The following is a 15,180-nucleotide window of genomic DNA, read 5'->3' on the forward strand; positions in this document are numbered from 1 at the left end:
CCTCATCCAGATATATCTTCATTCCTGGAATATATTTCTTTATTTTGTAGGCCACACCCTTAACTCTGTAGATTGGATGATCACAGTCGCTTTTGGGCCAAGAGTACTGGTCATGAAAGCTCAAGAGTTTTTCTCGGACCTTTTGGATAAAATTTTGGGGGTACGTGTCCGGATCGTGCCAATTAGCTGCAAGAGAACAAAACAGGTTTTCATTTATAGCAGATTCCTTTATTCCATTTAAAGCTGCCAAGCTACGAGCCCTCTGTCTAAAATAAATTTCTTCAAAAGCTGAATCATTATAGCATGTCTTTATCTGGGCCTCAAATCATCTATGAATTTGGACACCATCTTTTTCCTGTACTTGATCAGTATGTATTTTGAATATAACGAACACAGTATGACCTTCCTGCTTTCGAATATTTGTCTGCCACCACGTTGCATCGTGAAACAATATTAGCTACTTGTATAGGTACTTGTAATGCGGTTTTCTTTAATTTTAACTTATACATTTCAACTTTGAATTTAAACCAGCGTCTTTAAATTCAAAGCAAAATCAACCCACATATGTCATCTCTTACATGATGTAAGAGATTTTAGAATCACTAATTAATCCATTTGGACATAATAATTTATTGTTTTCTAATTTGTGTTAAAATCGGTCCAACTGGGCACATGCAAATGATCTAAAAAATAGGAATGTTTATTTCATAAAAAACCGGAAAAGTCATTTCGTAATTCAAATTTCACGAGATTCTCATTTAATACGTGTACTTTGAGTCATCATCCCAATCCATTCCGTAATACTATCTTGTATAATGTCGTTTATAGAAGTATTTGTGTGCTGATATAATACCCTTGTAAGAATTATAACTTAATCATACCATTCTAGGGTTTTTGTTTCTTCATCATTTCCGCCGTTTTCCTGACGCAAAGGTGAAATTATCTTAAACTCTTTTTCATTGATTTTTTAATTCAATATATATTGCATTTGTACTGTCAACGCTTTTCGTTTTCACCTTTTTACCTTAATTGCAATTTCTTAATTCAGTTTTATACTAGAATTACCTAAATTTTTGATGGATTGGTCGCACAATTTCGATCATGTTATATATTTTTTGGTTATTAATTGTTGAATCTTTTAATTGGGAAATATTTAGGGATTGATCTAGTAGAACTTGAGGACATTATATTATTGAATCTCAACTAGAGTAATTTGTAAGCGTCAAAGTCGTAACGGTTTGTGTTATGAATTACTCTCAATAAAATTATAAAATATTATCATAGTGATAAATCTTGTAGCATAAATATTTTTTCTTTCACATAGGTTTTAGGTTGCATTTGAAAAATGAAATTGATGTTCATTTTCAGGATATCAATTGTAGAAATTAAAATTCTCCAATCCAATTCCAAATCCAGTCCTCGTAAACTGGTATGGAGATATATACCTTGGAATTGTATTCCAAATTTCAATTTCTCAACGATGTTTGGGAAACCAGAACTTGGAATTTTAAATTGGCTAGATGGGTCACAAAATAAAGTTGATTAGAAAAGTAATTATTTGTATTTGAAAGAAAAAAAATTAAAAGAAAAGTATTGTGGCGAAAATTGCTTCATGAAAAAGGCATATGATAGGAAATCGATTACTGACGTAATCGAAATGACTACTATGAGGTAAGAATATGAGAACCCCAAATTTTAATTAACATGGAATTAATAAGGAATTGAAATTTTTGAACCCAATTCCAATTTTAATTTCAAATTCTAAGGTTTACCAACCCGTAAAATGACCCAATTATGTAATTTAATTTTAACTATGTTTTCAAACGTGTCATTAGAGAGTTACAATGGTTATCTTAGTGGTTAAATGTGCACCACATAAGAATACGCGTTTTAATTTAGCTGCTAGCCGTTTTTTTAAATCTATGTTCAAGTTAAGAACTTAAATTTAAGCTGAGATGGTACAATCTTATGGTTTAGAATATGTGGAACTATGATAATTTAGTGCCGATTTTAATTCTAAAGATTAAGTTAGTGTTGTTGATGGGATGCAGGTTTTTCGAATCTAGAGTTCTGAGTTCTGCTTCAATTGCTGATATATATTGGTGATGGATGGTGTTGATCGAGATTTCTTAGGTTCACTCCCTCCTGATGTAGCGGATAAGATTTTAACTTTCATGGATAATCCTCATGATATCTTGCGTGCCAGTTCAGTGTCGCGTGCATGGCGTAATTTTGGTAAGTATTTTTTGTGAAAGACGGATATCTACATTAGGTATTGGGATTAGGTAGACTTTTGAAAATTTGGCGTACGTTTGCTTACTTCATTCTATACTCATATAATATTATAATGCCATAGTCTCTTCATTATTGTAGTTTTTACCCTTATGATGTAGTGACTCCTTGAACCATCAGTTTCAAAGATTCTAAACTAATATGAGATGAAAGTGATCACTACCCTGTTTATGATTTTTGAGAATGTGCATTTATGAATTTTATAATCGGGGTTAGGTATTTTCAGCTTAAATCTTTTCTCATCTCTTGGACTATTTGTTTTTCTTTGAGATGAGTAGTATAAAATGCTTGGTAACCAACACACCTCAATAGTGTATGTGTTTCCTAAACTAATGATGTAGATGTCTAGTCTTTATGGCGTCAGGAATCGCATCGCTAAAATGATACACGATTTAAGAAGGGAAAATTGTATATTGTATCTTACATCATTGTATCATGTTTGGAAACTAAAGAATAGTGAATCGCTACCTGCATTTGAACAAAAATGTTAAATTATATAAGATTTTCCGGAAAAGACATTGAATTATCTGCTTCTGCATTTAAATAAGTTCATGATTGAAATTGACAATACCTTATATAACACTTGATTTTGAAAAGTATCACATGAATTAAGATTTGAATGTGCATTTTTTCTTTGTTCAGGTGAAACAACCTTTTAATGTTTGTTTTTGGTGTTTGTCAGTTATATCAAACGGTATATGCAAGCGTTTGTTTTTCAAACTGTTCCCGCAGTTATCTGCCATTTATCGTGTACTAGATACGAATGACACACAACATAATTGCTCAGAGGATGGTAGTAGCGAATTTGATGAATTGGACCAGCTAAAGACGGAACATAGAGTATTTGCCTTTCTAGCTCAATGTATAACTTTTTCTGAAGTTGGTGAAATATTATCATATGCTGTAAGTGCTTCAAGCACTGATAATTATCCTGATGAGAGTGCATATAACACTCTAGAACCCGGGGATGAAACAAGTCATGGGGCTTCATCTCGGTCGAGCTCGGAGACGAGTAATCTGAAGTGCCTGAGACACTAACCTATAAACTAACTTCTAACTTTTGTCTCATCACTGAAATAAATGTTCAGCCTTTCCAAGGTAAGAGTTTTACTTTTTTTTTCCTCTTTACTTAGAGTTCTTTATGGATGCCCCATGACTTTTAACTTAATTATGCATGTTTGAATTCTCAGATTTTCTCCTACCAGACTGCCCAATATATTCAGCTAAAGCAGTGCGTTTTCGTTCGGGTTACAAGGTATTACCCAATGATGAGGAAATGGGAGAGGTGGATTCTTTAAACGGCCATGTAGGCCTACCATCTGATGAGGAACATTTTGTATGGACCTATATCTCAAAAGAATTTCCAATGACACAGGTTAGTATCAACCTTGAACCTGTTTCCTTGTGATTGAACTTTATTTCTGGCTCTTAACTAATTAGTTCTTAGCTAGAGAATGCATACTTGATGAATTTTTCCGATTAGCAATATTGTTTCAGTTGAATGTTTTTGGTATTTTCATATAAACCATCAACACCATTTTAAATCAGAAACCCCACATTGTTCTTGGTTAAAATTTTCTTGACTTAACTTGAACGCTTACTGGTGGTGTCAAAATAATTATGCTGGAGTGTATACCATTGTAGAATTAATATGACATGCAAGAATGCAATAGCTTGTAACATAAACATACATTATGACATATAATATATTCATCTACATAGCTCAAGGTTCTTGTTTATAACCATTCTTTTCTCCATCATTTAATTAATAAAGGAAGTTCTCAATTAGACACTCTCATAAGCAGGAGAACCGCCTCCAAAATTTCAAGCTTCCAGAACCCGTTCTTTGCATTGGGGGAATTCTCCAGGTGGAGCTTCTTGGTAGAGTTCAAAGACAAGAAATGGACGGTCTCTTTTATATATGGTTAGTTCACTAAATATTTCATTTTTTTTAAATAATTTCTAGTTACTGCCTGATATACATTATTTTAACAAGTACTACTTAATAAAAGAACCTTCGAAAATAAATATCCAATAAATACTTCATCTTAATTAAAATGATATTTAGATATTCCTTTTTAGGGTGTTTCATCATATTGTTTACATCCTTTTTCGGTAAAATTTAAACAATCTTATTATCAAACTACCCTCATTCATCCACGTAATCTATACCCAATACCCACTCATCTTATATACCCGGGCCAATAACCATCCTCCATCAATTAACCATACACCCCACCACCCTGCCAACACTAACCCCTACTCCATTATCAAACCATTTCCCTTAGCCACCAACCCTCGCCATATCAACCTCCTCCCTACCTCCACCCACAAACTTATCCTCTTCCCCCAACCACCATGTTGAACACCCACCTCCATCAAACATCAAGATGAGCGAAAACTTCAAATGTCGTAAGCCATCCATACCTGCCAAAAAATGACCCTACCTTAACGAAATATCTCCACCGACCTCGAGAAACCCTTTCCCTTCCGTTGAAAACCCTAGATTTATAAAATTTTAGGGTGGGGAGTTTTTAGGGAGGGGATCGCTTGTACGTGCGGTGGAGGTTATGTTCACGAAGAAATGAGGGATTTGACAGAATTTTGGGTTGTTGTTCGACGGATGAGCAACATTAACTTCAACTCGGGGTTGTTTTCATTGTTATCTGATGACTTTGGGTGGGTGTGCAAGTGACCTATGGTGATTGAGTAGATGAAGTGTATGACTAGGTAGTGTAGTTGGTAGGGGTATATGGTATGGGTAAAAAGGAAAACACCTAATCCATTTATCATAAATTTTCTAAAACTTCGAACAAAAATTAAATGTAAACATCTTGTTGTGTCAGACGAATTATTTTCTTTTTACAAATATATACCCATCTTGAATTTTTATCATAACAAGCAACTATATTTAATAAGCAACATATCATTGAATTTAATTTTGTCATTATATCTTTTCTTCTTCATCTCTCACCTTTCTCATTTTGTAAATGAATTGGTCTTAATCTATATTAAAACATACCTTTTATTCTTCAAAGCAATCATGTCATAAACCTTTTATAATTTCTCTAACATTATATGCAAAACTTGCTCTTCCTTCATCCTCTAAAGTGCCCACTTGGAAGAACATCCTTCTTCTCTCGATAGATGATAACAAAGTCGTGTCTTTATTAATGGTAATTGTTAATGACCTTATCATATTCTAGCTCTTAGTACAAGTCACTGAAGCTAATTTAAATTGGCTAAAATCTTAATTCTATTACAAAAATTTCAGTTGGGGCAAACTTAGTTGCTTGTAACCCCTAACATAATTGCAAATATAAGACTTAGGGGGTAAGATCTCTAATAAATCGTTTGAACTAGTTAATGTATTTGTGGAGAGAGATGGAGGAAAGAGGATAACGGAGGATATAAGAGGAAAATGATGACGCATGAAGGAGAATGAGTACGATGAGGATGGGTAATTTGGACAGGTTTAAAAAAGAGGAAGGCGATGAAAGAATAGAACTTGATTATGAGTTTAAGTGTAAGTGCAATAAGTGAGTGATGAGATAGTTAAAAGAGATGATAAATAAATAAACTAAGTTTTTCATTATAACGGAATAAGGGTATTCTAGGAAGAAAAACTGTGAAGAGAATCGATGGAAATTACAATGATTTTGATAGCAAATAGAAAAGACTTCTTACTCCCTCCTATAATCCTATTTGTTGCAGTAATTTCATTTCTTTTTGCATGATTGTTAAGGTGGCAAGTGAATTGACAAGAGGTAAGGGTAAGATTATTGGTAGTCTTGAGACAAGACTTTGGTAAGTCTTAAGACAAGACTGACTCAAGACTACCAATAATCTACCTAAGTCTTAATAAAGTTTTAAGTTGAGTCTTGGATTTCCAAGACTCAACTTAGGACTTTGGGTGAGTATTGACCCCAAAATTAAAGAAAAGTATCCAATGAATGGATCACATGTGTCATTTCTTTTTGTTCTTTTTTTGTATGTTTATAAAAAGAAGAAGTGAAATGGAAAAATAGAGTCTTAGTTGAGTATGACTGATATTGTATAGAGTCTGATGTGAGTCTGAGATAAGTCTGAGCAATATAAAAATAATAAAACTTAATGGAAAGCTAATGTGACAGAGTCTTAAGACTTTCGTGAGTCTGACTGATAATATCACCCTAAGGTTAAAGAGGAAAGGTGAGAGTACGTTAGTTAGGTGGGCCAAAATATATAAAGTACATAAATTCTCATTTGTGATGGGGCTAAATCCATCACAAGTTTGTGATGTGAGACAAGCTTGCAAGTGGGAGGGCAAGTGGCCTAGTTGTGAGAGGTCACAAGTGTGTGACCATTACAAGCAAGACATACTGTATAAAGTATGTGCTACCTTAATTCAAACGCAAATTCTATTGTGCGACCGTCGTACATGCGATGAGAAAAATGTGATCATTTTAGGCAAGTAGTATCCATGTTTTATGACAAAAAAAATGACTACTTTTTTCAAAGAGGTCATTATTTACCGTAAAGTGATCACATTTTGCCAATTTACACGGAAAAGACCGTGATACACTAGAGTTATTGTAGGTCAAATTCAATAAAAGAGACAAATAATTATAATTTTTCCAGTTTTAAAAATGGAGCAATACCATTATATATGCCTTAAAAGGAAAATTAGGCATTTCAATAATGGAGTAATCGGGAATGCATGGGCCCGGGGGGATTCAACCTCTCTCGTCATCAAAAAAAATAAAAAAAAATAATTGAGTAATCGGCGAGGATGTGTTTTATCTCAAGTGTTCTCTCCTATTTCGTGAAAGACATACACGGATATCAATGCATATTTTTCTACTTTTTTCCACACCGCATTAGTGATTATACTATATTCATCAATGGGTAAATAATAATAATAATAATAATAATAATAATAATAATAATAGTATTAATAATAATAATAATATTAATATTAATAATAAAAAGGCCTTGATATTAATTTTACGACTTTAATTTGTATGTATAAATATGAGTATGGAAACTTTCATTAAATATGAGGGTATGGTAACTAGAATCATTTATTACGCTATCGCTCAAAAATAATTTTTTTTATTGTTTTGGGTTGATTTTGAAATTATTTATCAAAATAATGTTAACGTAATAAGCTTGAGTTATTTTATCCTGAAACACGAAGTAAACACGCCACTAGTTATGACGTGGTTACTTTTGGTAAAAAATATATAATGAACATAGCAAACATGCCATTACCATTAACGTGTATACAGAAGAAAACACGCCATTATCACTGGCGTTTCTGTCAAGTGATTTGACCGTATAAATAGAAGCTTCCGGTCTTTACTAGGCAAGAACACACCATTATCAATGACATTTCTTTAAAGCATTCATGCCACTAGTAATAGCGTGTTTGTTCAGCTGCATTTATATTTTACAGGACTTATAGAAGCTAGTGGTTTCTATTGAGCATAAATATGCCACTACCAGTGGCGCTTCTATAGAAGCATACCCGCCCACTAGCAATAACGTATCTATTCAGGCCATGTTTTTTTTTTAAAAAAAACAAACACACATTGGCCAGCTTTCCCACTGTGCTGCATACTTGTGAAGCTTAAATTAAGGCACAACAGACAACCATATCACAAACACAACCTCTTTGCCAAACATAAACACAATCTTTTTGCCATGAAAAAGTTTTGCACACAAACCATTGTCTAATAAAATTTAAACAATGTTTACACACAACATTATCTAATACGAGGGGCTAATAACTAATAAGTCTACCAACTAAATTATCAAATACATTTAACATCTAAATTATTACATTAACTTATTCAAATTTTCTTCTTCCCCCATAGACGAGACAACAACCGCTTTCCCCTTGAAGACTCTGGAGTACTTTGTTCATTAACGTGTGACAAGGTAGTAGTATAGCGTCTCGCTCGTCGTGAAAACTCTTGCAAGGTTGTATTGTCATCCACGACATTGAGTCAAGCAACTCGTTACTCCTACTTGACCCTTCTCCCCTTGGTTTTTCCATTGGATAAAGAAGATGAGCATAGCCTACATGTTGTATAAATTGAGAGGAGTAGTTCCAGATGTTAGGAACCATGGAGCGGAAATGAGGAGGCACCTCAAGAAGCATGACTTAAAGCTCTTTATCACATGTCATATGAATGTTTGCAAATCCAGGCTCCAAATCCATGACCCCCTGAAACAAAATAATAATATCACAAATAAAAATCGATGAAATATGTGTTAAATATTAATAGACAAGCATAATAACTTACAAGCTAAGATATTGAACGACCCCTAAATATGGTTTATAAGTAGCTTGTTGGGAGAAAGGGCTAATGAATAAACGAGTGCGATCACGGTACCAAAACATCTAAGGGTCGTAGTACGTCATAATGTTGTCATCCTCCACACCACGAAACCTAAATTGGTCTCTCCCACCCCACATTTCTAAATAAGGGCTATCCTTATTCAACCAAGTAATTATATGGGCACCCCTTTTGTCAACTTTATACAACTTAGGTTATGTATTACACGGTGCAGGGATATCTTGTTTTCACCCAAACCGACGGCCACCCTATTAGAAAAATGCCACTCAATAATGTCAAAACATATTACAGGTGCTATCAAAACAAAATCATCGGAGTCATCGTGACAGAAATTAGGCAAAAAAGATAGAATTTGTTGGGTGTAAGATTGCCTATAAGCTAATCTTATCGCATGGTATCAAAGGTATCCCTATACCTGTGTGATTGTGCCTTGAGATCTTTAACGATTCAAACTTAGCCAGGGTATATTATCACAAAGGCTCTTATTGGCACAAAGGCTCTTATGCATCCCATGAACATTGTCACAAAGGCTCCCGTGTACTCTGATGTAAAACTTAGTCGATTTTTAAGTTTGATTTAGATTAATAAAATTGCAGCGGAATATAACGTTTTTATGGTGTTTTATTGAATTTAAAAAGCACGAAAAATAAAGGATATGACGTGAATTTCTCTCATCCCTCGCAAAGAAATCGATTCAAAACATGACTAATACTCAACTTCGCAAGTAAGAATGGTAACTATCTCACCCTCGTAAGAATGAAACAATAAACTTATAAATGCGCAAGTCAATAAGCACTAAGAAGAAACTCTTGTATTAAACTCTCTAATTATATGTTTAAAAGTAATTATAAAGACCCTTATTTATAGTGTTAAGATTGACATTCTATTCCTAATAGAAGACTATAAAATCTATCTATAACCAATACAAGAACAACCGGACTTCTGAGAGGCTCTTTCTAAGGGTGATCCAGGGCGATTCTAGATCTCTCTTCTTTCTGGTAATGGCGAGACCACGTAATCCTGCTGTTTTACTTCGGTGAGGTCGCTCTCAAACAGCTTCAGCAGACGAAGCTCTTTCTTCTCCTCAGGTACCTTTGCTTAACGATTGTATTAATCAGGCTCTTGCAGCTTCTTCATCTACAAATCCTAAATCGACTAATAGGATAGGGATTTCCCCACCTAAGACATCCGCTCCTTTAGTAACTCCTTCGGCTTCCGTTCCCACTCCCGTTGTCGTTCCTATCGTAAAACCGACATGGGTTGATCGGATTTCTAAGGCACCTGTAGGAATGGAACTCCACTACGTCACAGATTCCGTGGATAATGTTGGTGTAGTTATTGATGAATCTGACATTGAGGATGAACTTGCGTATTGGTCAACTACTCTTGTGGGTCAATTTTTAGAGGGTAAACCATTGCTTGCACAGGTGCGCGAATTTGTTAGTAAGTTCTGGAATCATGTGACAAAACCTGAAGTGCTCTATTACAAGAAGGGGTGGTTCTACTTTCGGTTTCAATCAGAGAAGGATTTGTGTACTACTATTAGGGGAAGTACTTAGAGTTTGGGTAATCACTCTTTGGTTATGAAGATATGGACTCCTTAAATTTCTAAGGAGTTGGATTCTGTTTCAAGGGTGCCAGTTTAGGTCACTCTACCAGACTTGGACCCTTTTTTTTGGTCTGAAAAAGCACTAAGCAAGATAGCTAGTAAGATAGGTACTCCTATGTATGATGATCCTCTGACTACAGATAAGGAGAGACTATCATTTGTCAGGCTTATGATAGAAGTGGATGTTTCACAAAAGCTGCCAGAGGATATTCTTTTGTATACCTCTTATAGTCAAGTTTTGCAGAGGGTAGTATTTGAATGACTGCCATACTATTGCACACATTGCAAGAAGTTGGGACATGATGTAAAACAGTGTAGGTTTCTCAAGCCTAGGCCTACACAAGAGCCTATTACTGTTGTACAAACTGCAGAGGTGTACGGCACTGTAACTCCTGTCATTGCTACTACAACACCTGTCATCCTTAATCCCCCTGTTGATGATGTAGTTCCAGTTACCAAGATAAGGAGAGAGAGGCCAAAAGAAGCAGGTACTCAGTCAGTCCCTACTGATGGTGGTGTTGTGATCCAGAAGAGGTATAAGAAAGTGGTCCCAATTCTGAATGTGGTTGCAAATAATGAGGTTTAGGTTCATTTTGAAGAACTGGAGTATAGTGACATAGAGGATCCACCTCTTATATCTTCATGAAAATTGGCGTTTGGAATATTAGAGGGATGAATAAGGAGTTTAAACAACAAGAGATAGTGAAATTTTTTACAACTAATAAATTGGATATTATGCGAATAAATGAAACTAGAGTTCGTGTTTCAAACTTTATCTCTATTAAAAGGAGAGGATTTAAGAATTTTTGCATTTTGCATAATTATGATTATCGTTCTAATGGTAGACTCTGAGTTATTTGGAATAAAGCTTCTTTAGTAGTTAATACTCTTTCAGCTGGAGATCAATGGGTTCATTTACAAGTTGAGGCTCCAGGATGTGCTACTTACCAGGTCACTTTTGTTTATGGACTGAATTATTTGGATGTGAGGGTTGGTCTTTGGAACTTTATGAAGGACGCAAGGCCTACATGTCCTTGGGTTTGTCTTGGGGACTTTAATTGTGTGAGAAGTTAGGATAAGAGGATCAGCAATACTGCAGCTAATCTCCAGGCCTTAGTAGATTTTAATGAAGCAATTACCATGGCTGGTTTAGAAGATATGGTCACCTATGGATTCACCTTTAATTGGACTAATAAGCTAGAGGAGGGGGAGAGGAAATGGATGAAACTGGACAGAATACTTGTTAACACTGAATGGGCTACTGTGTTCCCTCACTCCTATGCTGATGCCTTAGCTGATGGGGTGTCTGATCACTCACCCTTAGTTGTTAGTGTGCAGTCCAATGAAGCATCCAGACACAAATAGATTTCTTAACTGTTGGGCTCAGGACCCTCAACTCCATGACATTGTTAATGAGGTTTGGCAGGATAATGTTAGAGGGTGCACTATATATAAACTAGTGAGTCATCTAAAAGTGGCTAAGAAAAGACTAAGATTGCTACATCAAAAATCTTATTCTAGTTTAGTTGAGAGAGCAAAGAGGAAGAAAGGTGAACTTCAGGAGTGTCAGGGCAAGCTTCAGAGGAACCCCATGAATGCTGCTTTGATGCTTGAGGAAAAAGAGTTATGTCTATAATATTGTAACATTAAGAATGCTGAGTTTAGTGATGTTTATCAAAGGGCAAAAGCTCATGGCATATAGATGATGGATGCAAATACCTCTTACGTTTTTTTGCTAAGGTGGCTGTTAGGAGGAGTAGGTGTCATATTAGCAAGGTAAAGGACATGAATGGAAATGATGGCAGTACTTATGACACTATCTCATAAGCTTTCCTTCAGTACTATAAGCATCTGTTGGGGACTTCCACTGCCATTAAGGAGTTTGATCCCAATATTATCCTCAATGGTCAATGTTTAAGGGCTAATTCAGGGGGCTTGTTAATTAAGGAAGTCTCAGAATCTGAAATTCATTACGCTCTTTTTGCCATAAATGTGAACAAAAGTCCAGGGCCTGATGGTTTCTCCTCTGGTTTCTTCGGACAGTCTTGGGATATCATAAAGGAGAAATTACTAAGGCAATACTTTAATTCTTTAGAACGGGGAAACTTCTTAAGGAGGTAAATTCTACTTTGATTACTCTGTTCCAAAAGGAGATAACCCTAGTTCAGTATTGGACTATAGGCTTATTTCCTGTTGCTCAACCATACACAAAACCATTAGTAATATTCTTACTAATAGGCTAAAGCGAGTAATGCCTGATCTAATAGGGCTTGAGCAAGCTGCATTTGTTCAGGAGAGATCTATTGTAGACAAAACCATGTTGGCTCATGAATTGGTATCTGGATATGGTAGGCAGAGTTCTTCCCCTAGGTGTGTTATAAAGGTGGATATATAGAAAGCATTTGATTCTGTCCACTAGGTTTTTTGAGAGCTATTTTGCCTTTATTTGGACTACCTGCTAAATTTTTTAGTTGGATCATCACCTGTGTGACCTCTCCAAAGTTCTCTCTTAATATAAATGGTACTTCAGTGGGATACTTTGCAGGGAAGAGGGGATTAAGGCAGGGTGACCTACTCTCTCCTCTGCTTTTTGTGCTATGCATGGAAGTTTTATCTAGGATCTTAAGGAGGCTACCAGAGCACCCCAGCTTTAGTTTTCACCCCAAATATTGCAGGATAGGCATTTCCCATCTTATATTTGCAGATGATCTGCTGGTTTTTTACAAAAGGAGATTATCCTTCTGTTAAAGTTGTTGAGGCTAGCTTGCGTTTGTTTTCTGCATTCTATGGATTGACACCTAAACCCTCAAAAACTAACATTTATTTTGGGGGAGTTCATCCTGAGGTATAAAGGAGTTGATTCTCAGGGACACAAGTTACTTGGAAGGGACATTTCCTTTCAAGCAACTTGGAGTCCCCCTGCATTCTTCAAGATTGACTAACGAGATGTACTTTTCTCTTCTGGCAAAAATAAAGAACAAGATCACTTATTGGTCCAACTATAATTTTTCTTATGCTGGAAAGGTTCAGCTCATTAATACAGTTATTTTTGTCATTGAAAGTTTCTGGTGTGCAAGTTTTAAGCTGCCTAAGGGAGTAATCCATAAGATATATAAACTATGTAGGAGGTTTCTATAGGGCTATCAGAATGCACACAAACTGATATTCTTTGCTTGGCAAAAAGTTTGTAGAAGCAGGACACAAGGAGGATTTGATATTAAGGAAATCTTGAGCTGGAATAAAACCTTGCTGCTGAAAATGTTTTGGAAAATTACCACCGCATCTCTTTCCATCTGGTTGCATTGGTGCCATCATTATCATCTACAGGGATTGGACTGTTGGACTGTGGTGCCATCATAGACCACTTCAACAGTATGGAAAGCCAATTTTGCTGCAAGAGATGAATTTATTGGTCAGGTTGGTTCCATTATAGATGTTCAAAACTATTTAAGGGACTGGAATAGGAACGGTAAGCTGCAACTGTACCAGGTCTTTTCTATGTTCCATGGGAGACACCCTAATCTTCAATGGGCAAAACCTATCATGGATGGAGTAATCATGCCTAGGCATGTTGTGCTTGTTAGGATGGTAGTGCAAAAGGGTCTGGCCACTACTGATAACTTGAATATGAGGGGAATGCACATTGTGAACAGATGCTTCCTTTGTTTGGCTACAGCTGAAGATCATCAACACTTGTTCTTCTTACGTCCTTTTTCTATGGCAGTATACAAATAAATAATGCTCTGGTTAGGGGTCACGACAAGGTCACTTTGCCTACAACAGGAACTACTCAAGCTGTCCAGATATCAAGGTAAGGGATGGAGGAAAGAATAGGCACGATGTAGTATGGCTACAACTGTGTACTTCTTATAGCAGGAACATAATTGACGAATTTTCAAGGGGGTCTCACGCACAATAGCACAAGTAGTTTATCAAATTAAGTTTTATGTTTTTATTCGATTGTATGCTAATATTAATGGTAGCTTATTAGAGGAAGTTGTAGAGCAAATGCTTAGTTATATTGGGTATTTTGTTATCTAGTGGTTATACTTTGTAAGAAATTCTCTTTTTCTAACGAGAAGCTGATTTCTTCCAAAAAAAATAATAATAACTACTCTACTTTATCTAGAATTAGGAAACTAATTTTCCAAAACGTATTAGGGAATAATAAAATAATACCGAATAACAAACTGACTCGATTTAGGAAAATAATATTAGACTTGGTCTAAGGAAACAACAACTTCTACATGGTTTTGAAAACTAGGCCATTTGGCGTTGGAAAGCGTGCCACCAGCTCCCTTCATTGTCTTCCATGTTATCCTACTTACTGATTTCAAGCCAATTTTGAAGCCTTTGAATTTTGGGACACATTTTGACTAATCAAAAATTCATTTTCATTGTCCCTTTGATGCCCCTGCATCACATGCCATGAGCCAAGGTCAACTATCGGTATTTTCGGATTCCACAATAGCAAAATCTAGAGGAAAAAAATGGTTATTGACATAAATTGACATCGCTGTTAAAATAGTCCCTTTGTACTTCCCATATAAGTGTGTTTCATCAATGATTATAACTGGTCGACAATATTCAAAGCCTTCAATACATGGTTTAAATGCCCAAAAAACACGCTTGAATATTTGCATGATTGGGGTTGGGGTTGGCGTGGTTGGAAATTGGACAATTATGCTAGGATAGATGCTTTTAAACCTTTCAGAAAACGAGGTAACATCTCATATGATTTCTCTCAATCCCCAAATATTTTCCCAATTGGTCTTTGTTTTGCCTTCCAAGCTTTGACGTATGATAAGTGTAACCAAACTTATCTATAATGTGCTCAACAATAAGCTTCACCTTCATACCCCAATCAACCTCAACAAGGTTAGGAATAACATGACTTATGAAACCCAGTTTCAAATTTAGGTGGTCTCGAGGAAC

The 15,180-nt window shown here is 35.6% G+C and overlaps 1 pseudogene; it reads left to right on the top strand.

Moving 5' to 3' along the window:
• Positions 1-1,701: 1,701 nt before the first annotated feature.
• LOC141594988 (uncharacterized) lies at positions 1,702-10,831 on the top strand (annotated as a pseudogene).
• Positions 10,832-15,180: the final 4,349 nt, after the last annotated feature.

The sequence above is a fragment of the Silene latifolia genome, chromosome 8, assembly GCF_048544455.1.
Source record: "Silene latifolia isolate original U9 population chromosome 8, ASM4854445v1, whole genome shotgun sequence".
Lineage (NCBI taxonomy): Eukaryota > Viridiplantae > Streptophyta > Magnoliopsida > Caryophyllales > Caryophyllaceae > Silene > Silene latifolia.